This window comes from Bos indicus x Bos taurus, chromosome 4 (assembly GCF_003369695.1).
Source record: "Bos indicus x Bos taurus breed Angus x Brahman F1 hybrid chromosome 4, Bos_hybrid_MaternalHap_v2.0, whole genome shotgun sequence".
NCBI lineage: Eukaryota > Metazoa > Chordata > Mammalia > Artiodactyla > Bovidae > Bos > Bos indicus x Bos taurus.
This window is the reverse complement of record NC_040079.1, coordinates 62,961,639-62,989,356: the sequence shown is the minus strand read 5'-3', so window position 1 is coordinate 62,989,356 and position 27,718 is coordinate 62,961,639. Positions and strand designations below refer to the sequence as shown.

General features: G+C 39.2%; 1 pseudogene; it reads right to left on the bottom strand.

The window, feature by feature from the left end:
• Positions 1 to 20,109: 20,109 nt before the first annotated feature.
• LOC113891982 lies at positions 20,110 to 20,210 on the bottom strand (annotated as a pseudogene).
• Between the last annotated feature and the right edge of the window lie 7,508 nt (positions 20,211 to 27,718).

Sequence of the window (27,718 nt, the reverse complement as noted above, 5' to 3'; positions counted from 1 at the left end):
TCAATAAAGCAAAGATATCAACAGACTAAAGAACCTAAATAATGGACATTTGTTATATTCACAAGTAAGATTTATATCTGATGATGTACATGGTTAATTAAACATTTGAAATGGTAGATATCTAAAAGCATTCACATTGTTAGCCATATATACACATGGTTATGGGCTTCCCAGGTGGCTCAGTGGGTAAAGAATCTGCCTGTAATGCAGGAGACACAGGAGATGCTGTTCAATCCTTGGGTCAGGAAGATCCCTTGGAGGAGGGCATGGGAACTCCAGTATTCTTGCCTGGAGAATTCCATGAACAGAGGAACCTGGCAAGCTATGGTCCATAGGGTCGCAAAGAATCCACTGAAGACAATTAAAGTGACTAAGCATGCACACGCATGCACACACACACACACATAATACTATGTATATAAATATGTATATATAGACTAGACAACAAAATAAGTGAACAGTCGTTGTTTGATTTTTTAGAAACAAATGAGAAGAAACTGTCCTTTCTTCTTGAGTATTCTTGACAGAGTGTGAAACAGTCTGTCAGAGAATAATTACTTTTTTTCTAGCATTTCTAAAAAGCATAGGTAAACAGAATTTAAAATTGCTCTCTAGTCACTAAAATACTTTGAATGTGCTTTGAATTGTGTTGTTTCCACTAAAATCTGAAACTACACATCTGGAATAATGTGAAGCAGAATGCTTAAAAACACCTGCAGCAGAAAATTAACCCAAAACAATTATGAGCAACTAATGACAGACACACACCTTTTTCTTACAATCAAGCACTTCAAGGTGATCATCTTCCTCTTGAAATTCTTCATACAGGAGGAGATGTGATCACATACTGCTGTGAATGCAAATCTCTGAGCACTTTTCCCCCTGTGGCTGACATAATAAATAATAAGAAGCCACCATAACATTACAGATGAGCACTTGTCTAACTGCTCTGAGAGTTCAGGCTGACCAGTCTGACTGATAGTCTGGAATCATCTTGATGCAATTTACTAATGCCCCTTCCTAGAAGAAGATGAATAGGGTTTAGCATTGAGCAGCCTGAAATAAATGGCAACAGGGCTGAACACCATCGTGTTTATAATGCCTTTCTGTGAAAGGCATTTTGTTATTTTCTTCTTTGGCATTTGGACAAAAGCTGGTGGGTGTGTTGGTAAAGTGTTTTGCAGATTTTAAATGTATCATTGATACTGTAAACAAGTCCAGCACCATATTCTAAACTGAAGTAGGGCTCTTGTCCTGAGCTGTATCTTAGTTTACGGCAAATTTTCTCCAGGTATCCCATTCTTTCCAAGTCCCTGCAAACCAAGACAGATTTCATAAGAAGTGCATGTAAGGACAGTATCGAATAGCCACAAAGATACAAAGTTCTCTCAGAAGAGTAAATTGGAAAAGTTTTTAGAGAGGAGGCGATAAGAAAAGAAAATTGTATTGAAAGAACACATTAATGAGAAAAATGGCTGAGACTATTTTGAGCCACTGACCCCACTGGCAGTCTGTGAAGGCTGAGAAGTTTCAGAGTCTGAAGTCTGAGTCTGAGAAGGCTACAGACTCTCCTTTTCAGGAAAACGTGCAGATGCAGGAAGACACGGATTTCTTCCCCATGTAAGTCCACAGAAATGCTTCTCCTAATCGTGGATGAACCCGGCCAGCTCAGGCTGAAAGCGTAAAGTGGGTTCACTAGGTTGTGGATGCTCGGCAGGCCTTCTCTCTCCACATGCTCTCCATCTCCCGGGTTCCAGGAACCACCGAGCCTCCTGGATGTCCTGTCCAGGCTTACCCTCTCTGAGCAACACTCCATCTTTAAACCCCCTCCCCTCTCTTCACACTGTTCCCACCCTCTCAGTTCCATACATCCACTCTCTTGGGTTTTATTCTTATAGATTAGAAATTCTTAAGAGTGGGATTCATTTGCTGGCAAAACATATCAGATTGGGGGGACAACAGCTTTTAAAAATCACATCCAAAACACACCCCCCCCCCTAAAAGATGTATCTTCATGGGTGTGATAAGAGAGGGGTATCTTTGGCTTCCACTGCTGGTCCCCATTGAAAATTGGCAAAGGGAACAATAATCATGATGATTGCCTTGGTGGAGGACTTGTGTGGAGGTAGAAAAAGAGCCTCGTGACCTCAAGAAAGTTACTGGGGCTTGTTAGTAATGAATTTATACTACAGTATGTCCAACGTGGAATCCATTTAACTTAAAACAAGATTACCTTTTAAAAATAGGATTGATTTCAATGCTAAGAATTAGGATAGCATGGGCAGGCCAATGTTTTGAGGTACACTTTCCATTTAGTAAGAGACAAATGCCTACACCTTCACATCAACCTGGAGGTGTGGAGTTAGCCATCGAATATAGACCCATCCAATAGACTAGGCTTCCCTAACAACAGAGAACAAAAATAAGCAAAACTCCTGCCACAACCCATACAACAATATTCTCCAGATGATAGAGCCAAGCGTGTCTTTTCCCATGAAGGCAACCTAAATGTCTATCAACAGAGGCATAGATAAAGATGTGGTATATATATGCAATGGGATATTATTCAGCCGTTAAAAAGAATGAAATAATGCTATTTGAAGCAACATGGATGGAGAGACCCTGATGCTCGGAAAGATTGAGAGCAGGAGGAGGAAGGGACGGCAGAGGATGAGATGGCTGGATGGCATCACCAACTCAATGGACATGGATTTGGGTGGACTCTGGGAGTTGGTGATGGACAGGGAGGCCTGGCATGCTGTGGTTCATGGGGTCACAAAGAGTTGGACACGACTGAGCGCTGAATTGAAACTGAACTGGATGGACCTAGAGATTGACACAGTGAATAAAGTCAGTCAGACAGAGAAGAGGAAATATCATATGACATCCCATACATGGAGAATCTTAAAAAAAATGATACAAATGAGCTTATTTACAGAACAGAAACAAACTTTACACACTTACAAAATGAATTTATGGTTGCTGGAGGGAAGGATGAGGGGAAGCAATATTAGGGAGATTGGGATGGACATGTACACACTGCTAGATTTAAAATGGATAACCAACCAGGACCTACTGTATAGCACAGGGAACTCTGCTCAGTGTGGTGGTCTGGATGGGAAAGTAGTTCAGGGGAGAACGGATACAGATATATGTATGTCTGAGTCCCTTTGCTGTTCACCTGAAACTATCACAAAATTGTTAATTGACTAAGCTCCTGTATAAAATAAAAAGTTAAGAAAAATGTCTTTTCCTAGAGAAAGCAGAGGTACAACTTGGAGAGTTCCAGCTGATACATTGATATGTACCATGTCTGCTCCTTATTTTTTGTATGGCTTATTTTTTTCTTTCTGGTTTATTTGTTCGCCCCCCCTCCCCACCACCGCCTTGAGTCATGCTAAATTTAGAATTTCTTTAGGGTTAAAGAACAAGCTCCTGGAGTAGCATTTTGAGGGGGAGGGTTAAAGGATTGATGTACATTCATGTGACATCTACACAGACGCGTATAATGAAAATATGGTCACAGTGAAACAGGAGAGGAGGCAGGGCACAACCTTTTCAAGAAGGACATAGATGTTGAGGATATGACATAACTGGTTAGAATCAATTAGGCACAAGATGGTGGAAGATTCAACTCCCAATAAGCCTTGAGCCTCATTATATGCTCATTGTAATATATTAGCATGCTAAATGACATACCCACTAGCAACTTGACAGTTCTAAGGCTGAACATAAAAGTGCAAAATGTGGTCAGTGGCCCAATTCCTGGAAATCTCCAGCCCTCCTCCAAAATAGTTGGAATAATATTCTCACTCATTGCTGTGTCCTGCTTAGTTGCTCAGTGTCTCATGTCTGACTCTTTGTGACCCTATGGACTGTAGCCTGCCAGGCTCTTCTGTTCATGGGGATTCTCCAGGCAAGAACGCTGGAAGTGGGTTGCCATGCCCTCCTCCAGGGCATCTTCCAAACTCAGGGATCGAATCTAGTTCTCCCACATTGCAGGAGGATTCTTTACCATTAGAGCTACCAGGGAAGCCTAAGAATATTGGAGTGGATAGCCTATCCCTTCTCCAGGGGATCTTCCCAACCCAGGAGTTGAACTGGGGTCTCCTGCATTGCAGGTGGATTCTTTACCAGCTGAGCTACCAGGGAAGTCCCACTTATTAGCCTATGAAATTATCCAGTCCATAAGAAACTAACCACCCCGTATACTGGGGGCTCTTGCCTTCTGAGATGGCCCACTCTGTCTGTAGAGTGTGCCTCTCCCAGGGCCACTCTTGTCTTTTGACACAGATGACATTCTGTCTATGGAATACGTATGTCTCTAAATAAATCCCCTTCCTATCATTTTGCCTCTAGCTGAATTCCTTCTGTAGTGAGACATAACCTGAGCTTCATTAAGTCCTGAGACCAAGTGTGTGATTTTTAACTAAAAAACAGTGGGTTTTTTAGTGAGCCCCAGTCTGGGTTTTGGTTGGGTTCAGATTCCATCTGAGTTAGGTGGTTTCCATAGGTTATTTTTTTCATTGTCAAACCAGGAAGAGCCCTTGCCTGAATTTATGATATCAAACTTTACACCAACACTTGCTAAATTATAATTTTCAAAAAGGTAGAATTATAAGTCTAAATACACAATGAATACATGTCAAATATTTTAACTCATTGATTGGGAAAGGAACTAGTAAGATGTTAAAACCAGCTCAAACATTTTTTTAAAGTACAGACACATAGAGGCTACCAGAAATTCTGAAATGAACTTGTCAACAAATATAAATTGGTTAATATTCTCTGTGTGGTTGTGCTCAGTCACTCAGTTGTGTGTAACTCTTTTGCAACCCCATGGACTCTATAGCCCACCAGCCTCCTCTGTCCATGGGAATTCCTAGGCAGGAATACTGGAGTGGGTTGCCATTCCTTTTTCCAGGGGATCTTCCCAACCCAGGGACTGAATCTGTAATTCCTCCCTCTTTTCCATTGGCAGGTGGATTCTTTACCACCTGGGAAACACCATATATTACAGGGCAGTAAAATGTAATATTTTGGGTAGAAATCAACTGTAACTCTACCAGACAAAATTTATTTGGATTTTAATGAAAAAAAATCACTTGCAATATTATGGACAAGAAACATTTGTGTTGTTATCCTTTTTCATTTTCTACAATTTAACTGCTTTCTCTATAAGCTGTAAAACAGTGTAATCAATCAAAGACAAGGACATGATATTTTATATCAAGAGTTATTTCACTCTGGCAGAATAAGTGTTCAATGATTAGGGCATACTTACTTGTTCATCTTATTCTTCCCAAACTATTTAATACTCCAAACTTAAAATCAACTCTTTATTGTCTTCCTTCCTTCATCAAACTTTCCATTTTGAACTTAAACAGCCTTCCAGACCACCTAGGCTAGTTCAAATTCTCTCTGTCATATGCTTTCAAAACACCTCATAGTTTTCATCCTTCTCAATTTCCATAATTTTGTTTGATTTGGAAAACTATTTGTTTAATACAGGTCTCTCCACCTAAGTTTCATGAGGACAAAACTCTCACCTGTTTTATCCATAATTACATTCTTCAGTTCAGTTCAGTTCAGTAGCTCAGTCATGTCCGACTCTTTGCGACCCCATGAATCACAGCACGCCAGGCCTCGCTGTCCATCACCAACTCCCGGTGTTCACTCAGACTCACGTCCATCGAGTCAGTGATGCCATCCAGCCATCTCATCCTCTGTCATCCCCTTCTCCTCCTGCCCCCAATCCCTCCCAGCATCAGAGTCTTTTCCAATGAGTCAACTCTTTGCATGAGGTGGCCAAAGTACTGGAGTTTCAGCTTTAGCATCATTCCTTCCAAAGAAATCCCAGGGCTGATCTCTTAAGTCCTAGCAAAATGCCTAATACATAGTAGATGCTCAATAAAAAGCCATTGAAGGAATGTATAAGTTATCTCAGTGTATTTCCTCTCAAGTAGGAAGTTTATAGAGGCAGCATAATGCATGATTTTAAAAAAGGGCTTTAATGCCACACTAACTGGGCTTGACCTCTAATTCTACTACATACTAGCTATTATAAGGACAAATAAAAATTAAAAATAAGAGACTTAATTCTTCCACTTAAAAATAATAAATTTCTCTCATCTCTTCTTTTTAAGGTATTCACTTTAGAAAACTTTTAATCACAAGTACTTTCTCCTCTATTTGAAATATATAAAAATATTTTTGAAAACTACTTTGGCCACCTCATGCAAAGAGTTGACTCATTGGAAAAGACCCTGATGCTGGAGGGATTGGGATCAGGAGGAGAAGGGGACGACAGAGGATGAGATGGCTGGATGGCATCACTGACTCGATGGACGTGAGTCTGAGTGAACTCTGGGTGTTGGTGATGGACAGGGAGGCCTGGCATGCTACGATTCATGGGGTTGCAAAGAGTCGGACACGACTGAGCGACTGAACTGAGCGACTGAACTGAACTGATGCTTTTTGTCAGCTTTGCAGCCTAGTAATCCTTTCTGAAAGATCAGGAGTCATCCATGTGAAATGTAAATATTAAGTGATAGCACACCAAGAGGTGGGGATGGAGTGGGATGGATTAGGAAATTGGGGCTCACACATATATTTATACTATGTATAAGATATATAACTAATGAGCTCCTCCTGGATAGCACAGGGAACTCTACCCAGTGCTCTGTGGTGACCTAAATGGGAAGGAAGTCCAAAAAAGAGGGGATATATGTATATGTATAGCTGATTCACTTTGCTGCACAGCAGAAACTAATATAATATTATAAGGTAACTATACTCTGATAAAAATTTAAGAAAATAAATATATAAGATAACATCATGTGCAAAGTTTTGGCAATAAATGAAAAATAATATGAAATTTAAAAAAAGAGAGAGATAGCACCACTATCTCCTTATTTCTGTGAAAGGTGCAAGCATGCCTTATTTAGGCACCTTGCTCCAAGTTGCAAAACTCTCCTGTCATAAAAATACAAGAGGTTTGTGTTTCCTTTGAATAAAATCAATTAGTTAATATGAATGGTCATCCCAATGTACATCTAAGTATCCCTAGATACATCTAAGATGAATTATGTGTCACAAAAGAAGCTATCTAGGCCTCTTACTTGAGGACTAGCTATTATTTATCTTGAGAACATGTATGTCATGGTTGTATCTGTTTGACTACAGAAAAAGGGTAAAAAAGATAAGACTTGCTCTGTCTTTTTTAGCAGATTGTCTGTGATGTGCATCACATTCTGGTTTGATGCTTATTCTATAATAAAACTGTTTTCTTTCTCCTCTAACCTCTATGGGAAGATTTTCTTGGTTGGCAGATTTCATTTTAATTAAATTTCCCCAACACTCTGTAACCTTAGGCAAGTTACTTTTAACTGTAAAACTGTGCCCTAGTTCCTGCATCTATAAAATAAGCATCCTAAGGTACTTGGGGTCACTGGGGAGATTCAATGAATTAATACCATAAAGAACTTAATGCAGAGCCTACAGGAAGTCATGGTAGGTCTTCTGGCAGAGCTCCACTACACAGAGCTCCATGATCCATACTCTAGCAATGGACCTGGAGAAAAAAGGGAGGGGGGTGGGCCACGTGTGCCAAGGAGCAGCTCCAGGGGGCTAAGGGGATCCAGGGGCCTGACCGAACATGGATTCAGTCAGGGACGGTGTACAGTTCCGTTCAGTTCAGTCCCTCAGTTGTGTCCAAGTCCTTGCAACCCCATGGACTGCAGCAATCCAGGCTTCCCTGTCCATCACCAACTCCCAGAGCTTGTTCAAACTCATGTCCACTGAGTCTGTGATGCCATCCAACCATCTCATCCTCTGTTGTCCCTTTCTGGAGGAGATGGGACAGTGTACATTGAGCACTTATGAGAGCCTATGCTGTTCAGGGCACCATTCAACGTGAGTCCTTGTCTTAAGGGACAAAGAATACACAAGGAAATAAGATAATTTGAGGTATTAGTGAGGGCTGTAAAGAGAACAAAATATTAATAAGTAATGTGGTAGGAGAGCAGCCGGGTTGTTTTAGGTAGCTGGGCAGGGGACCATCTCCTGCTGGGAGCCACTAAGACACTCTTTAATACTGTGCTGCTGTCCACTTGAAATGAGGCCAGTTAACAATATGAGTGTAGTTGGAAAAAATGTAAAATACCTTATTAATAATTTTATATTAGCATAAGTTAAACCAATGATATTTTGAATATATTTGGTCAAATAAAATGTTTTATAATTTTTTTTAAAAAAAGATAAAAAACCACAAATGCCTGCTATGAATCAAGAACTCAAAAAACATTGGCTGTTGATATCATACAAAAGTGATCACCATAGCAGCTTCTGGAGTTGATGCCCCCAGGACATATCAGCATCTAGAAATAGATCCTGAAAGTTACAGTGTTCTAGATGGAAATATTGATGTAGCTTTGACAAGTAAAAAAGGGAATGTTACCATTTAACTAACATCTATGCTTTGTTGCATGTTGGTTAACTGTCTATCCAAGGCTTACGGGTATTTTGGACATATGTTTTCACATATTCTATAACTTCATTTTTTTAAAGGCCAGGACAGAGTTTTTATTCTCATTTATTTTCAAAGTTATCTAATAACAATATTCTCCCTGGTCCCAAATTACCCCTTTTGGTTACCTACTGACTCTACACTTAGCTATTTCTGTTTTAGCTGCATTTTCAATATTTCAGCCTTGTATTTTTAGCAATTCTCATTCCATTATGTTTCTATGTTAATTTCTTCCCAAACTGATTTTTGAAAATCTAATATTGAATAGAAGTCAAGGCAATTTGAAGGGAAAAGCCAACTATTTTAGTGATACTACAATAATAACACTTTTGTAACAAATTGTCCCTGTGGATCATGTGATAAATTCTAAAACAATAAAGTGTGTTAGCTGCAAACATTTGCAACAGAGCCAGTGCCAAATGCATAAGGGTTATTCCAGAAGTTGTAGGTCGATATTAGGGCTGAATTCAGTTAACTGGAGGCAATCCCTTAACATTTTAGCTGATAGGGCCACATTAGAAGTGCTGTTGTGTGATCACATTTTAGTGCCTATTATGTCTTGATTAAGACTCCCCTGGATATTCCTTTTTAATGGAATTTGAGGAATTAAAAATGGCTTCACAAATCACTTTTTAATCCGGTGAAGTAAGCAGGGAATGAAAAACACCGCGCTGTCATCTTCAAGTGCAAGGAAAGTTGTAAATAAAGAAAACAAATTAGTGACTGGTTCACACCTCATCAGCTACCTAACAACCTGTTACCAGTTAATTACACACCTTTAAAATGCATGTACAAGAGAAATTATTCAGAAATCAGTTTCTCTAAGGGGGAGGGTGGTGGACAAGTACCATAGCAGAAGAGGCTATATTTAACTATTTAGATAACCAACCATAAAGGGAAAAAAAACAAAACATTTTTTTTCTTAAGAATTATTGTCCTGAAAGTGCCACCTATTATTGGCGTAGCTTCTGTGGCTTCTACACCAACAGATAAATGTTTGTTGAGCACCTCCTGGGAAATAGTCTCCAATATCCCTTTGTGACCTACTGTAATCTTGATCTGTCAGTAGCATCCACTGGTTACTATGTTCAGAGCCCAGTCCTGAGCAATGTGAGAATTAACCACAGATGACAAAGTTACACACCACCATTGCCAAGAAGTTTAAACAGTCTGGTCGCATGCTTTTTATTTCCCAATATTCCTATTGTCTCTTGTTGTAGCTTAAGTGTAAATAGAAAACAGTTGGAAACTATACATATTGAACAAACAAATAAATTTGGAATGGAACCTGGTTAAGTCTATTATGTTATTTCTTTTACATATACAGCCTTGTTGAGGGACTTATACATGTCTGTGTTTGATTTATTTCGCTAAAATTCTTTTCAATAAGTAGAAGGCTCCAAAATACGGCTTTGCAAAATCAATACAGATGGAGCTGTCGTCCAGAAGATTGATCTGCATACTGGTTATCTGGAATCAATCATTTTCTCATCCTGTGCCCCTAGTTACCTCCTGTTAAACCAGGATAATCATAACCTACGTCACTGGGTTGCTCAGATGTATAACTGACAGAAGTCATTTCAATGCTCTGAGGCTGTGGTAAATGTTAATTACTATGATTTGCCATGGTATTTATGGTTACTGAACCGTGACATTGGTTTGGTTGCCTGACCAAATCTATTTCCTATAGCACTTTAGTGTAACTTACAATCTAAATTCTTAAAGTGATATTATGTTATGTATCTACTGAAGGGTCAGCTTCAAATTAGCCTGTTTTGAAACTGGGAGTATATGCAGTTTGAAATCAATCAATTAATTCCACCAATAACTTTTTAAGATATATTGATTCTATCTGTATTATATTCACTTGGAAGTGATTATTTACATAATGCATATTCAGATTTTTTGGCATTAATTCATCTTCCAGCAACTTAGTTCTTCACTGGGTACTACAGTCAAAAGACAACTAGTCATTTTTAATTTTAAAAATATGCGTGTGTATATATATATATATATATATATATATACACACACACACACACACATATGTGGAGTGGGAAATGACAACCCACTCCAGTATTCTTGCCTAGAGAATTCCATGGACAGAGGAGCCTGGTGGGCTGCAGTTCATGGAGTGCAGAGAGTTGGACACGACTGAGTGACTGAGCACAGCACATACACACACATATATACACATACACATACATACATTCCATAGTCCATAAGTTGTTCAAAATCATTTAGGTAAACTTCTCATGGTTATTTGCCCAAGACAAGGAGTTGGTTAAAGTAAACGGTATGACTGGTTTGGGCAGGGTGTACGGATTTTTATTAAATCCTAGTCTGAGTATTGTGCACATGCACAGAAAAATCCTCTGAGAGTAATGACCTCTCTTCATTCCGTGTAGGTCAATTCCAGAAAGCTGTTGTACAACCCTCCCCATTCCTGCTGATAAGCTTCCAATGAAGCATTGAAAAGATGAGCTAATTTGTATGATATGGTCCATTACATAATAGCAGAAAAGAAACTGCCTCAAGTTTAAAAGCGTGGATTCTCCTACAGTTAAATTTTCACTACATTATTTTTGGATGTTACAAAAGTAATACAAACATATAAACAGAAAATATGTAGTGGACTTCCCTAGTTTCAGCTCTCTAAGATATATATCAGATCAGATCAGTCGCTCAGTTGTTTTCGACTCTTTGCGACCCCATGAATCGCAGCACGCCAGGCCACCCTGTCCATCATCAACTCCCGGAGTTCACTCAGACTCACGTCCATTGAGTCAGTGATGCCATCCATCCTCTGTCGTCCCCTTCTCCTCCTGCCCCCAATCCCTCCCAGCATCAGGGTCTTTTCCAATGAGTCAACTCTTTGCATGAGGTGGCCAAAGTACTAGAGTTTCAGCTTTAGCATCATTCCTTCCAAAGAAATCCCAGGGCTGATCTCCTTCAGAATGGACTGGTTGGATCTCCTTGCAGTCCAAGGGACTCTCAAGAGTCTTCTCCAGCACCACAGTTCAAAAGCATCAATTCTTCGGCGCTCAGCCTTCTTCATAGTCCAACTCTCACATCCATACATGACCCCTGGAAAAACCATAGCCTTGACTAGACGAACCTTTGTTGGCAAAGTAATGTCTCTGCTTTTGAATATGCTATCTAGGTTGGTCATAACTTTGTTTCCAAGGAGTAAGCGTCTTTTAATTTCATGGCTGCAGTCACCATCTGCAGTGATTTTGGAGCCCAGAAAAATAAAGTCTGACACTGTTTCCACTGTTTCCCCATCTACTTCCCATGAAGTGATGGGACCGGATGCCATGATCTTCGTTTTCTGAATGTTGAGCTTTAAGCCAACTTTTTCACTCTCCACTTTCACTTTCATCAAGAGGCTTTTTAGTTCCTCTTTACTTTCTGCCATATAATTTTTACAAACTACATTATTATATGTACTCTGTTCTGAAGTAACCCCTTATTGATGGAAATGGAGACTGTTCCAGAAATTTTCTACTATAACATTACTAGAAATAAATGTCCTGAATATATATTATCATATACTTTTGCCAGTCTTTAACTGATTAAATATCTAAAAGTAGAGTTGCCGGGTTAAAAGGTACGTGTGTGCATGTTCAGTCTCTAAGTCATGTCTAGCTCTTTGCAACCCCATGGACTGTAGCCTGCCAGGCTCCTCTGTCCATGGCATTTTCCAGGGAAGTTTTTAACAAATATTACTAAACAGCCACGTAAAGAGTTTATAACTTACTTACAAAGCAGAAGTGTACCTATTCCTGCTAGGCTTCCCAGGTGGCTCAATGATAAAGAATCTACCTGCCAGTGCAGGAGACCCGGGTTTGATCCCTGGGCTGGGAAGATTCCCCTGGAGAAGAGAATGGCAAACCACTCTAGTATTCTTGCCTGGAGAATTCCATGGATGGAGGAGCCTGGTGGGCTACAGTCCATGGGGTCACAAAAGAGTCGGATATGACTGAACGACTAAACAACAACAAACCTATTCCTGCCACCCCTTACTGCTCTGGACAGTATCACTTTTAAATTTTGGCCATTCTCTTAGATAAGAAAAGGTAGTTCTTGGTTTTTTTTATTTAGAAGTTTGAGACTATTATGGGATTGAACATTCATTCATGTGGTTTTGGTCATTGTAACATCTTTACCAGAGGTCTCAACCTGGTGAAAAAAAAAAAAAAACCTTTTCTTTACTTATTGTTTGTGCTATGCTGCGCTTAGTCACTTGTGTCCGACTCTTGGCGACCCCATGGACTGTAGCCCGCCAGGCTCCTCTGTCCATGGGGATTATCCAGGCAAGAATACTAGAGTGGGTTGCCATGCCCTCCTCCAGGGATCTTCCCAACCCAGGGATCTAACCCAGGTATCCTGCATTACAGGCAGATTCTTTACCATCTGAGCCACCAGGGAAGCCCAAGAAAATGTGAGTGGGTAACCTATTCCTTCTCCAGGGCATCTTCCCAAGCCAAGAATCAAAACAGGGTTTCCTGCTTTGCACGTGGATTCTTTACCAGCTGGGCTACCAGAGAAGCCCTAATTATTGTTTATCCTTTATCTTTATGTCACCCTCATTTTCTGGCTTTATCACTTTGGTAAACATCAACCTCCTTGAGGCTTTGCATACTATCTATACACTGTTCAAATAAGACACATTCAAAACCTACATTTTGATTGTCCTTTTCTCTCTTACTTGATTTTATCTCCATCCCATTCTGAAATATACTATTAGAAGATAATTTTTTTAAAAAAGTAAAAATCATGACTCTCATGAAGATATACAAATGAACATGTGTTAAAGATTTTTACTTTACTCATCTGATGAGGAATCCTGGCAAATGTTATACCAGTTCCAAGAAAAGTCAAAAGGCACCAATCTATGTAGAGTAAAGGAATGGAATAGCAAATGGAGGAAAAAGTGTTTTTTTTTTTTTTTTCTGAGGGAAGAAGAAAGTCAACTGAAACTCTATCAAACAAGACAGAACATAATTGTCTATCAATTTTTTAAAAGTTGTAAAATAGCTCAAAGACTATGAAAGGCTAGCATGTGTTAATACAGAAAGCTAAGGTATATGCATATAATGTATAGTTTTACATTGAAACACAATTTTTTTCTACAGCATTTTCCCTTTTGATCAAAAATAATCTCAACAGATTATTCTTGATTACAAAATAAGATTGGTCTTAGTAGATTTGCCCTGGTAGTTTACACAGAGGCAATAAGACTACTTCTTCACCCTGCAGGCCTTTTGAAATCTGCTTTAATGTAAGTTTTCATAAGTAATCTCAGAATGGACTTTTAAAAGCTTCTTGACAGGTGATATTCTGAGATTAGGAGACTAAAGTAAGAGCTCACTCTTAGATTTCACCTGCATTACCTAGAAATGTGGGAAAATTCCTCTCTTTTCCAGTTCTCCCAAATATTCTAAGATTCTTGAGCCTACCAGGAGGTAAATTACCACACTTACCTGGAAGGCTGGGAATCCTGTGTACCCAGGAGGGTTTATAAGCATTTGCTTGTAAAGCCTAAAATGTTACTTGCTTGAAAGTGCATGTCATGCTTGACTAAATTATCATCATTCTCAAATATAACAACTGAATAACCACACACAAACAATAACGTTGGCTGCTTTGCTTATATTATACACAAAATTAATTCAAAACAGAACATAGACCTAAATATAAGAGCTAAAACAATAAAACTCTTGGAACAAAATATAGGAGGTAAACCTTTGCAACCTTGGGTTAGGCAAAGGCTTCCTAGATAAAACATCAAAAATACAAGTGACAAAAAACATTAGGTGAGTTGGACCTCATCACAATTGTGCTTCAAAGGACATCATTAAGAAAATGAAAAGATAACCCACAGAATGGGAGAAAGTGTTAGCAAAATGTATATCTGATAAAGAACTTGTATCTAGACTACACAAAGAAATCTTACAATTAAATAATAAAAAGGTAAGTATCTCAAATTTTTAAATGGGTAAAGGATTTGTAAAAAGATTTCTCAAGGACTTCCCTAGTGGTCAGTGGTTACAAGTCTGCTTGCTAATGCATGGGATATGGTGAGTTCGATCCCTGATCCAGGAAGATTTTACCTGCTGTGGAGCAACTAAGCCTGTACACCAAAAGCACTGAGCCTGTGTGCAGCAATTACTGAGCCTGCATGTCTAGAGCGCATGCTGCTGCTCCTAAGTCGCTTCAGTCGTGTCCGACTCTGTGCGACCCCATAGATGGCAGCCCACTAGGCTCCCCCGTCCCTGGGATTCTCCAGGCAAGAACACTGGAGTAGGTTGCCATTTCCTTCTCCAATGCGTGAAAGTGAAGTTGCTCAGTCGTGTCTGACTCTTAGTGACCCCATGGACTGCAGCCTACCAGGCTCCTCTGTCCATGGGACTTTCCAGGCAAGAGCACTGGAGTGGGGTGCCATTGCCTTCTCCTCTAGAGCGTGTGCTCCAAAACAAAAGAAGCCACTGCAATGAGAAGCCAAAGCACTGCAACTAGAGAGCAGCACCACTCACTGCAACCAGAGAAAGCCCACGTACAGCAACAAAGACCCAGAACAGCCAAAAAAGAAAAAAAAAGATATAAGAACGGCCAATAAACAGATGAAAAGATGCACAACATCATTACCCATCAGGGAAACGTAAATCAAAATCACAGAGTGATACTTCCTTGGTGGCTCAGCGGTAAAGAATCTGCCTGCAATGCAGGACACCCAGGTTCAATCCCTGGGTCAGGAAGATCCCCTGGAGGAGACCATGGCAACCCACTCTAGTACTCCTGCTGACAGAATCCCATGGACAGAGGAGCCTGACAGGCTGTAGTCCATAGGGTCGCACAAAGTCGGACACGACTGAAGCAACTAGCAGTAGCAGCAGGATGGCTAAAATCAAAAAGACAGAAAATATTGACAAAGATGTAGAGAAATTGGAATCCTCATACACAGCTGTATGTAATGTAAAATGGTACAGCCACCATTCTGGAAAACAGTCTGTCAGGTAAACATACAGTTATCATAAAGACAGTTAAACACAGAGTTACCATATAACCTAGCAATTCTACTTTAAGGTATATATTCAAGAGAAGTGAAAACATATGTCAACATATAAACTTGGATCTATAATATTTATCTATGCTGTTGCTGTTGCTGTTAAGTCGCTTCAGTCGTGTCCGACTCTGTGTGACCCCATAAATGGCAGCCCACCAGGCTTCCCCGTCCCTGGGATTCTCCAGGCAAGAACACTGGAGTGGGTTGCCATTTCCTTCTCCAATGCATGAAAGTGAAAAGTGAAAGTGAAGTCGCTCAGTCCTGTCCAACTCTCTGTGACCCCATGGACTGCAGCCTACCAGGCTCCTCCGCCCATGGGATTTTCCAGGCAAGAGTACTGGAGTGGGTTGCCATTTCCTACTCCAGAGTATCTTCCCAACCCAGGGATCAAACCTGGGGCTCCCACATTGTAGGCAGACACTTTACCATCTGAGCCACCAGGGAAGCCTATAACTATTTATAGCAGCATTCAAAAAATGAAAAAACCACACCAAGTGCCCACAAACTGATGAATGGATAAGTAAAGTGTGTTATATCCATACAGTGTAACAACAGACAATAACAAGGAATGAAATGTTGGTACATTTTACAATATGGATACTAAGAGGAAGAAATCAATTACAAAAGATCACATATTATAAGATTCTATTTATATGAAATGTCCAGAATAGGCAAATCTGGGTTGGTGAGTTGCAGGCAAATGGGGAATTATTATTAATGGGCTTTCAAATTATGGTGCTGGAGAAGACTGTTGAGACCTAATGGACAGCAAGGGGATGAAACCAGTCAATCCTAAAGGAAATCAACCCTGGATATTCATTGGAAAGACTGATGCTGAAGCTGAAGCTCCAATACTTTGATTACCTGATGCAAAGAACTGACTTATTGGAAAAGACCCTGATGATGGGAAAGATTGAGGGCGAAAGCAAGGGGTGGCAGAGGATCAGATGGTTAGATAACAGCACCAATTCAATGGACATGAGTATGAGCAAACTCCAGGAGATAGTGCAGGACAGGGAAGCCTGGTGTGCTGTGGTCTATGAGGTCGCAAAGAGTTGGACACGACTTAGTGACTGAACAACTACAACACAATATTTAAAGGTGATAAAATTATTTTAAAATGGACTGTGGTGATGGTTGTATAATATACCAAGAACCACTGAATTATACACTTTAAATGGTTGAATTGTCCAGAATGTGAATTATATCTCAATAAAACTGGTATATAAAAAATACTAGCTAAAATTATAACCCTACATTGTTGTAGAGTTATATAATGATATATATAACTTATATAAGTTATATGATAACTCTACATTGTTGTTGTCTGATAGTAAGCAGAGTCACACCAGGACTCTGATAAATGGAAACATGTCATTGACAGTGAGGGAATAAGCAAATCTCCAGAAATGCCACATTTATATTTCAATTTCTGAAGCTTACACTCATACAAATTTAACCTAGATTAGGCTAACCATCTTTTCTGATTTGAGGGCTCTTTTTACATAACTCATCAACAATAGCATATCAAATAAACCTAATTTTTTTTCTTGCACGTCTCTTTTTATAAGGTGAAGGAACAAATCTTTGTGACTTTAAAAGAGCCCTCTGGAAAATCTCAAAGACAGTTTTAATTATCTGGGGTTCTCAAGAAGCTTGAGAACCCCAGAGAGGGTTGGAGAACACATAGGTCCAGCTCCTTTGGGAAAGAATTACTCTTTTTCTCTCCAAATGATAGTATATACATAGCTGCATTTCTCTGAAGCTATGACTCCTAAGTATAGTGTAAACCATATAACAGTTATTACTTTTACCCAAAGCAGCTAACTTCTATTTCACAGAAAAAAATTGGGGAATGAATAATTGTCTGTCACACACCAGCATTCTGTACTACATTTGCAGAGGCCATGAACATACCTAATGCAGCTTTCTAGAACCACACACATCATTTATATTTGCTTCTCAAGGGGCAAAAATGAGTACATTCATTACCGACTCAAGAGACAGATTCATAAAAATAAGAAGGAAATGGATATTAACTTGAAATTATGATTAATAATTAGTATTTCAGTATTTTATCTTACTGTCTTAAGATACTGCTATAGTAATTATCTAATGAATGTCCATTAATTAACTCAAGTTACTGTCGTTTCAAGGTTTTAAGTTATCTACAGTTCTTAGAAATTATCTTTGAGCTGACATATGACAAAACATAATTATTATTGACATAAATTTATTGGAATAATAATTTAATCTGGGTAAACACAAATTTATGTTTTTCATAATCTTAAACATTAAGTAGAAGTAATATAAGTTTATTCAATTAGTGAATCTATTTAAGATTAGGTAGTACATATTCAAGTAAAGTAAACATCTATACTTATGTATTTTACTTAATAATGACAAATCATAGATGACATAACTTTCAAAAAATAAAACCAGTAATATTAAACTTGTCTCATTAACTAAATTATTTGAAAGTGAACTCTTAAAACATTTCTGAGCTGAATACTTTTTAAATCTGCCACACTGAAAGTAAGAGAACTTCAATTTCCCTATTTTCTGAGAATTTTGCATGCTAAATCACTTCAGTGGTGTCTGACTCTTTGCAACCCTATGGACCATAGCCCATCAGGCTCCTCACATAAGAGGTAAAAGCCTTTCTAAATTATAGTGACATACAGATATACAAAGAGAAAGGGAGAAAGCTTATAGCATCTATTCTGAAATTTTAGTCATGGGTCAAGAGTAAACACAGAAATAAAAATTTCACGAATGGACACAAAATTCTTAATTGATTAGGTATCAAAACAGACAAACAGAGAAGACTCACATGCCAGATTCTCTGCTTTCTCTTGGTCAGCTGGGTTCTCTATTAACTATTACTTCATTTACAGAGATCATCAATGATCAGGTCATGAAGTCAAATTTCTAACAACTACTGGGAAAGAATGTATTGACCCCCGCAAAATCCAAACACAAAATGTAAAACTGGTAGAGAGGCAACTTAAAATTAGAAAAGCACAGAGGAAGCAAAGTTTTATTGCCATTTTGGGTTTACCTTTGGAAGCCAAGAGAAGACTAACCTGGGCCTAAGTTGCCCACGGAGTGCACTTCTCTCCTTATGAAGTTTTCCTGGCTCTGATGCCTGAATCCACTGAGCATCTCAGTGGAACCTCCAAAACTGTTAAAAGATAATTTTTTTGGAAAAGATAAAATCATGACTCTCATAAGGATTTTAAAGTGAGCATGTGTTGAAGATTTTATTTTAGTCATTCAGTGAGGCAATCAGGTAGTTGGTGTAACTGGCTTAAAGGAAAAGTCAAAAGGCACTAATTTCTATGAAGTAAAAAGGAATGAGAGGAGGGCATGGCAACCCACTCCAGTATTCTTGCCTAGAGAATCCCATGGACAGAGCAGCATGGCGGGTTACCAACCTTAGGGGTCATAAAGAATTTGACACAACTGAAGCAACTTAGCCAAAGAATTGATGCTTTTGAACTGTGGTGTTGGAGAAGACTCTTGAGAGTCCCTTGGACTGCAAGGAGATCCAACCAGTCCATTCTAAAGGAGATCAGCCCTGGGTGTTCTTTGGAAGGAATGATGCTAAAGCTGAAACTCTAGTACTTTGGCCATCTCATGCAAAGAGTCAACTCATTGGAAAAGACCTTGATGCTGGGAGGGATTGGGGGCAGGAGAAGGGGACGACCGAGGATGAGATGGCTGGATGGCATCACCGACTCGATGGACATGAGTTTGAATGAACACCAGGAGTTGGTGATGGACAGGGAGGCCTGGCGTGCTGTGATTCATGGGGTTGCAAAGAGTCGGACACGATTGAGCGACTGATCTGAACTTAACTGAAGCAACTTAGCACAGCACAGCACAAAAAGGAATGGAGGGAAGTCAACTGAAACTCTTCCAGACCAGACAGAATGTGCATGTGCATCAATTATAAAAGTTGTAAAATAGTGCAAAGATTATGAAAGGCTAAAGTCTAATGTATAGTTTCCCACTGAAACACAAATTTATTTTTTCTGTAGTCTTTTCTTCTGGATGTCTTTAAATAGGATCTGTTCATGTCTCCTGTAGATCCTATAAATGTTTAATTGCTCTTCATATAAAACCTGGCTCTTGTATGATTAGCAGTTGAGAAAAGATTCCTACTTATGTGGTAAATGCAAAGCGGTTTTTAAAAACTTATTTTATATTGAGGTATAGTTGATTTACAATGTTGTATTAGTTTCAGGTGTACAACAAAGTGATTTAGTTGTACATTTACATATATCTGGGGCTTCTCTGCCGGCTCAGATGGTAAAGAATCTGCTTGCAATGCAGGAGACCCAGGTTTGATCCCTGGGTCAGGAAGATCCCCTGGACAAGGGAATGGCTACCCACACCAGTCTTGCCTGGAGAATTTCATGGATAGAGAAGCCTGGCAGGCTACAGTCCACGAAGCTGCAAAGAGTTGGACACGACTGAACAACTAACACTTCATACTTCATACATATATATGTTCTTTTTCAGATTCTTTTCCCATGTAGGTAATCCTTTCACAGGGACCATGCTAATCTCTGTATCATTCAGATTTTAGCATATGTGCTGCTGAAGCAAGCATGCAAATGGACTTTATTAACACTTCCCCCTGCTTATAGGATATAAATTACTGCTTGAACTAATTTTTTTTCATTTCTGTATTAGTTGTTTGTGTATCATTTATAGATGGTATGCTAAAGAAAAGAGATTGCTCATTGTTAGGAACAATTATATTTATAGGATGAAGTGGAGGGACCCACAAAGCTCATTTAATTGACTGATTGATTGAATAATTACTTATGGATTGTTCTCCATTGCTAGGCATCATGCTTTTAAAAAATGCAGTTTCAACTTTCAAGAATTTAATATTTATCAGGGTCAATAGACAAGAAAATAGTCACCTTCTGATAGCACAGGCTGGGAGTAAAAGTCACCTGAGACACCCGAGTTCAGTCCTCAAGGAGTTAGCAAGGTCGGTGTTGTTAATAGGTTTCAAGCACAGTGAATAATAGTGCATGTGTTGGAAGGCCAGAATGCACATAGCACTATGGAAATTATGATTCCCTCTGTGTAGCTGGAGCACAGAATGTGAGAAGAAGACATAGCAAGAGATGAAGTTGGGAGGAAAACAGGGTCAGCCATGGGATGAGACGTTTGTGACAAGCTAAAGAGCCGGCTGTCTGCTGCAGGTAAAACATTTTCAGCTAGAGAGTTCCAAGATCAAATTTGCATTTTAGAAAGATCTCTCAAGCAGCAGGGTGGGGAAAGGACTGTTAACTCTGAAGTTTTTCAGTGTATATTCTATTACTAATTTAGTACATATTTTTTAAACAAATTTTCACATTCCTCCTCCCCTGCAATCTTTGTTTACAATGTTTGGTCTGTAGCCACAGCTTTGCTGCATTCTCAGTACGAGGCTGTGACATCGTGATAGAGGATAAATGAAAAGAAATGAAGGGGATAAAATGATATAAAGCATGAGTCAGCAAACTGTGGCTTGCAGGCCAAAGTTCGTTGCCTGTTACTGTAAATAACACTGTATTGGAACACAGCCAAGCCCGTTTACTTCTGCAGAGTCCTCTGGCTGCTTTTGTGTCCCTACAGAACAAAGCTGAGTTCTTGTGAGAGGCTGTCTGGAATGCAAAGGCGAACACATTTACTATCTAGTACTTCAGAGAAAAAGTTCGACAACCCTTGATGTGAAGAGTTAAAAGTTTGTATGTTAACTTATTTAGTTGATTTGATCATATTCCCTGGATCAAAGGATTTATGCAAATGTGTGTGGCCAGTCTCATGAAAAAATTTAAACCTTGAAAACTTCGCTGGTAATAATATGTATGAAGATGACTATATTAATTCCAGTAGATCATCTACATGATTTTAATTCTTCTCATCATCTTCCAAGAAGAAATAGAAAGATCTGGTTTATGTGCTGCGGAACCTGACTTATTTTTGTTCAAGGAAAGATACTCGATTACAGATACATTTTTAAATATTCTGCATACTTTTAGGACTTTGAATTTGAAAATCTCCAGGACAGTAAGTACAAATTTGAGAATGAAGAATAAATAGTTACAATGTTTCCTGGATTTCTGGTGTCCTGTCTCTGACTTTCGGAGAAGGCAATGGCAAGCCACTCCAGTACTCTTGCCTAGAAAATCCCAGGGATGGAGGAGCCTGGTAGGCTGCAGTCCATGGGGTAGCTACAAGTCAGACGTTACAAGTCAGACGTGACTGAGCGACTTCACTTTCACTTTTCACTTTTCACTTTCACACAATGGAGAAGGCAATGGCAACCCACTCCAGTGTTCTTGCCTGGAGAATCCCAGGGACGGCAGAGCCTGGTGGGCTGCCGTCTATAGGGTCGCACAGAGTTGGACACGACTGAAGCAACTTAGTAGTAGCAGTAGCAGTCTCTGGCTTTAGCACAATGTCTTATTAGTGGGAAAAATACACACAAGTATTTTGTCATTAACAAATGGTAGCCACTCCTTAGAGTCCTTATTCTAAACAAGAACAAGTTGGCTTGGACTGCACCAAATAGGTACCTTACAGAGAGTACGGGACTCAAAAAGGTTAGACACAAACACTTCACAGCCAGTGTCCCACAAGCTGCTTGCTCAGCCATCCTTAGCTAGAACACCTTGAATGTTTGAAAATTTGGAAAACAAGCAAAAATCAGTTTTATGGTGAAATGTTCTGCAGTGTCTCAGTACCCACCTCAGGAATTTGACTGTGACACATGCATCAGTAGCAGTTATTTAATAAGAAATTGCATTGCGGAGTTTAAGGCCAGAGAACAGTGATGTTTAAAAAAAAAAAAAAGTGTATTTCAGTCCTTGATTGAAATTATCCAACATTTTGAGAAAAGTCAATTTGCATAACAGTTGGTGTTTCACCTCCTGGTGTTAAACCCATCTTCCCTACGCTGTCTTTTTGGATCTGTTAATCAAGTTTCCTGTCTTCAGTAGACAGCAGCCTAATTGCTTCTGTCCTGCAGAAACCCCTCACTGAGAAAGAGATTTAATTTGTAGCTTAATCCAATATTTTTATGCAGTATGGTAAAAACACTCACTTGTTACAGTATTTTGTCAGCTTCATCATTAGTCTCCTAATAGAATCCCCTGCTTTGATCTTAATCTGACTTCTTTTTTTCTACTACCTCTGTCTCAACTTTTGGTTTTATTCTTTGACCCATAATATCCTTTCCTGCCAAAGAAAAATCATCATCATCACTGTAAGAAATATAGATTGCTTGCCCATGGGGTACATTTCATTGTACCTGGTGCTGTGGGATTTTACCAGGTTTCATTAGCTTTCTTCCCTGATGTAGAAGAAAAAAAAACAGAAAAAAAGAACAACAAAAAACAAAAACACACACACAGACACAAAACCTTTACTTTGTGTCATTCCTTGTATTTGTAGAAAATGAAAAACAGTGTTCCAAAGTGTGAAGTAGGCACTAATATGGATCTCAAAACTATGTGACATAATTAGAAATGTATTCAAGCCTGTAAGCATATTAGAACTGACCTTTCACCCTGTTGGCTTTCTGTTTCTTGCCAGCATGACTTTTTCTTCCATCTACCCTTTTCCTTTTTGCCCCCATCTGGCCTTCTGACAGCCGCAGAATGAGTGTTAGCTATGTACTATTATTTGACATCCTTCTTTTTATAAAATTGAATTTCTTTTGATAAATGTCAGAAGGGGACACACATTCTTCAGTAAAATGAGCTAAGCCTAGAACAGATTTGTCATTGCCATCTCCCTAGTCATCTCTTTTGCTTCTGACAAATACAGTATGTCCTGAGCTTGTCTGTCCTTGGTGACCTTAAAGAAATGGAAAAGTGATCCCATCCTTTCTGATTTCAGTACCATGAATTGTCATAGATGGCAAGTTAGAAATGATTAACATGTTTACATATTCCTCCTTTGTTTGCTGTCCTCTCCGGGCAAATGTATAGAAGGATGGCAGAACAAAGCAATGAGACAGGCTTTACGGTAAATAAGACTAGCTTGCATTTTGATTTGAAAACTTTTAATATTGTAAAGATTCTTTTAGTTTTTATTTCCTAAATCCTTTTAGCATCCCAACAGAGGGATCAATTTTTAAAAAAGCTGACTCTTCATCATTGAATTCCCCTCTATATGAATCATATTAAAAAAACAGGAAATTCGCATAAACTTTATTCCAGTGGAGGGGAGGAAGAATATCTTTTTCCTTTACCTTTCTAAGTTCTCTGTTGGGATCCCTATAACAAAAGGAAGATTAGCAGGAGAAAAATATGGCAATCTATTAAATGTAAGTTTTATGTGACACAAGAGGCTTCATAAGGAAACTCAAAGAATGGTTAAACCTGAGTGTTTTTATGCTAGATTTGATGAAGAGTGGAAAGTTCTGGAAAGACACAATGGGATAAAGAGTATGAATGAGCTGTATAGTCAGAGGGACCAGCGGGGTGGGATAGGGACTGTGCACTTGGATTCTTCCCTGTGGCCCTCTATCTTTAGAGATTAGGATATTCCTTTCCTCCAGGTATAGGGAGGGCGCTTCTCATTGAATGTTTTATGACCTGCTTCAGGGGAAGTAAAAAAGTCTTTCCTTTACATGGCTTTTTTTTCAAATTTCAACAGATAAAAATAACTAATATGCCAAGTTGCAATATTTGGCAGGTACCCTGCGTAGTGTCAACTAATAGGAAAACGTACAAGGTAAGAGTTGTGAGTTAAGTTTTATTCGGGATCTTACTGAGGACTATAGTCTGCACACTTAGTTCACATTATAGTTTTCTATGGTGACAGCTCCCTTCCGGGAACAAGTCTTCTGTCTATATTCTTCTAGGCATCCAGGAGAAAGCCAAAGTTTCTTCCTGAGTCTCCTGGGCATTGTTTTCAGCTGTAAATAATCTGCATGCCAACAAAACATTTTGGGGTGGCAATTTTTGCTCCCCTGAACCTGTCTTGAATCTTCTCACAAGAAAGTGATCATTCTTTCCCTAAGAACATGATATTATTGTTAGTTATTCCAATGTCAAAACTGCCCTGAAGGGCAGAAATAGGAAATAAAAAGAGCATATACCTATAATGATATATTATCCTATTTTCAGATAGTTGGTCCTAGAAATAATAGGAAGTCCTTCTTTCTCAGATCTGGCTGAAGGCCTATTGTTGTCACATTACTTTTCTTTGAATTTCAAGTTAGAAGGAATTTCAGTGTGTGAACTATCAGTAAACAAAGGGTGTTGCCACCATCAAGCCATCACATTACAGTCACCCTGATGGTGCACCCCGAGGGAACTTGGGATGGAGACTGGACTTGTACCTCTATCTATCAGTCATCCACTGCAGCCACCTCTGATGATATACCCTCAAGAGACTCAGGATGAAGTCTGTCTTCAACTTGAGAACAGGATTCTGACCCCAGATAGCTGAGGCACATTTCAAAGGGTTGCTTTCACTAAGGCCAGACTTTTGCATCTTCCCAAACACAGAAAAGGACTCAATTCCTTAACTTAAGATATCTGGTATTCTTTAATTAACAGTAATCTTTTGATGTTTCCTGCAATGCAGGAGACCTGGATTCGATCCCTGGATGGGGAAGATCCCCTGGAGAAAGAAATGACAACCCAATCCAGTATTCTTACCTGGAAAATCCCATGAATGGAGAAACCTGGTTCATGGAGTCACAAAGAGTCGGGCATGACTGAGCAACTTCACTTTCTTTCTTTCCTTCTTTTGATGTTTCAACTACCTGGTCTTTGTTGCAAAACCTTCTGTATGTCCTAGTTTCTGCCCCTTCAGAACAGTCCCTTAGAGTTTCTGAGACACTGTGTCCTAGGCTTAAGTCCTCAGTTTTGTCCGTGGAATAAAATATACCTCTCAACTTTAAGACTGTGAATTTTTTTTCAGTCGACAAATGTTAGCTGTGTGAGAACGATTTCAACTAAACATTATAGATGAGTCATCAATGATCATTCAAAGATCATTGAATGAAATGGAACATTCATCAATTTTATTTCTTTAACAAACTGTTACTAGTTTCTTCTGTATGTAGATGAGGTATTAAGCATGGATTGGGTAGAAAACTAAACAGACAAGGTTCTTGTCTTCATGCGATTTGTTAGCAGAGAAGTAAGTTAAACTAAAGATTATAATATTGTCATGAAGGAAATAGGAAGATATAAAAAAATAATAAAATAAGGAAGGCCTACTTTGGATTGCAGTATGGAATGTCAGAAGGCTTTATTCTACATAATAATCTAATACCATATTTGTGGATATTGATCATGTACTGAATACCTACTAATCATCACAACAATTTTAATGCAGAGGGTCTTATTGTTATTCCAGATTACAATGAGGAAACTGAGGCACAGAGAGGTTTAGTAATCTGCCCAAGGTCACAAAGATAATATGTAAGAGCCAAAATTTATCCTAGGTGATCGAGCTGCAGAGCCTGGCCCTTAGCTTCTATTGTTACTGCAATAGATGCAACAAGTATTACACAAATTCTTAAGTGCTGAATTCTGTATTAGGTAATTGAGATACAAATATGGATCATTGCTCTCAAGAAACTCACATAATTTAGAGGGGGAGACAGAACGATAATTACAATGCATTGGGATAAATACAATACTAGAAATATAAACGAATTACATTATGAACTCTGCAGATGCAACAACACTGTGGTGGTGTTTTCTTATTAAAAAAAAAAAACAACTAATAGAGATAGCAATCCATGGTGAAGTTTAGAAAGGGCCGCTAAATTTGCTACTAAGGCAAATGGGAAATTAAAGCTTTGCTAATGACTGCTTCCAAACTTGTGGAAATTTGTTGGTTCTTATAAGCCAGATTTCATTAACCCTCAACGATGCTAGCTTTCTCTCCACCCCACCACACAGAAATAGAATTTGGAAATGGGAGGGAAACAACTGTGTTGAAGTGGGCAATTAAGCACTACAATTATGGTCTAAGTTGTACACTATTGTTTGATGAAATTTACTTTTCTTTCCCCAGAAGTCTCATTATTATTCATGCTTCAAGCCTAAATCCATAATCCCAAACCCTGCCATATTCTCATCTCCTTATTAATATTTCCCAGATGTCTTGTAGGCAACATGTCAACCCACGGTAGTAATGTCTTCCCAGACTCCTAGGGTTCAAAGTGTCTCCCTCTTCTTCAAGTGTATATTAGTTTCCTAGAGCTGCTGGGAAAATTTGCCACAAACTAGGTCGTTAGAAAGCAGAAACTGATTTCTCAGAGTTTAAGAGGCCAGAAACTAAAAATCAAAATGGCAGAGCCATGCTCCTTCCAAATGTTCTAGGGAAGGATTTTATTTTGCCTCTTGTCTCTTCTGATGACCCCTGGTGTTCTTTGATTTTGGGGAGCATAACTCCAATCTCTGCCTTCGTCTTCACATGCCCTTTTCCACTTTCTATTTATGACAACCATTCTCTCCTTTTACCAAACTCTGCTCAGGCTCCTCTAAGCCCTCTACTTGACGAGGCCTTAGCCTTGGCCTATTAAAACTGCCAACTCAGCAAATGATTTTGTACATCCTCCCTTCTCATCTGGACTTCCCTGATAGCTCAGTTGGTAAAGAATCCACTTGAAATATAGGATGCCCTGGTTCAATTCCTGGGTTGGGAAGATCTGCTGGAGAAGGGATAGGCTACCCACTCCAGTGTTCTTGGGTTTCCCTTGTGGCTCAGCTGGTAAAGAAACCATTTGCAATGTGGAAGACCTGGGTTTGATCCCTAGGTTGGGAAGATTCCCCTGGAGAAGGGAAAAGCTAACCAATCCCAGTATTCTGGCCTGGAGAATTCCATGGACAGTGTAGTCCTTGGGGACACAAAGACTTGCACAGGACTGAGCGACTTTCACTTTCACTTTTCCATCTACACACAAAGACTTGAAGAAACACTAGTGTGGTTTCTAACAGTTCAAGGTCGAATTCCTAGGATGACTAGTCCACCCTCCTAAACTCAAGGCTGTCCAAAGAACTTTCTGTTTGCTTCAGTTCAGTTCAGTTCAGTTCAGTCGCTCAGTCAGGTCCTACTCTCTGCGACCCCATTGAACTGCAGCC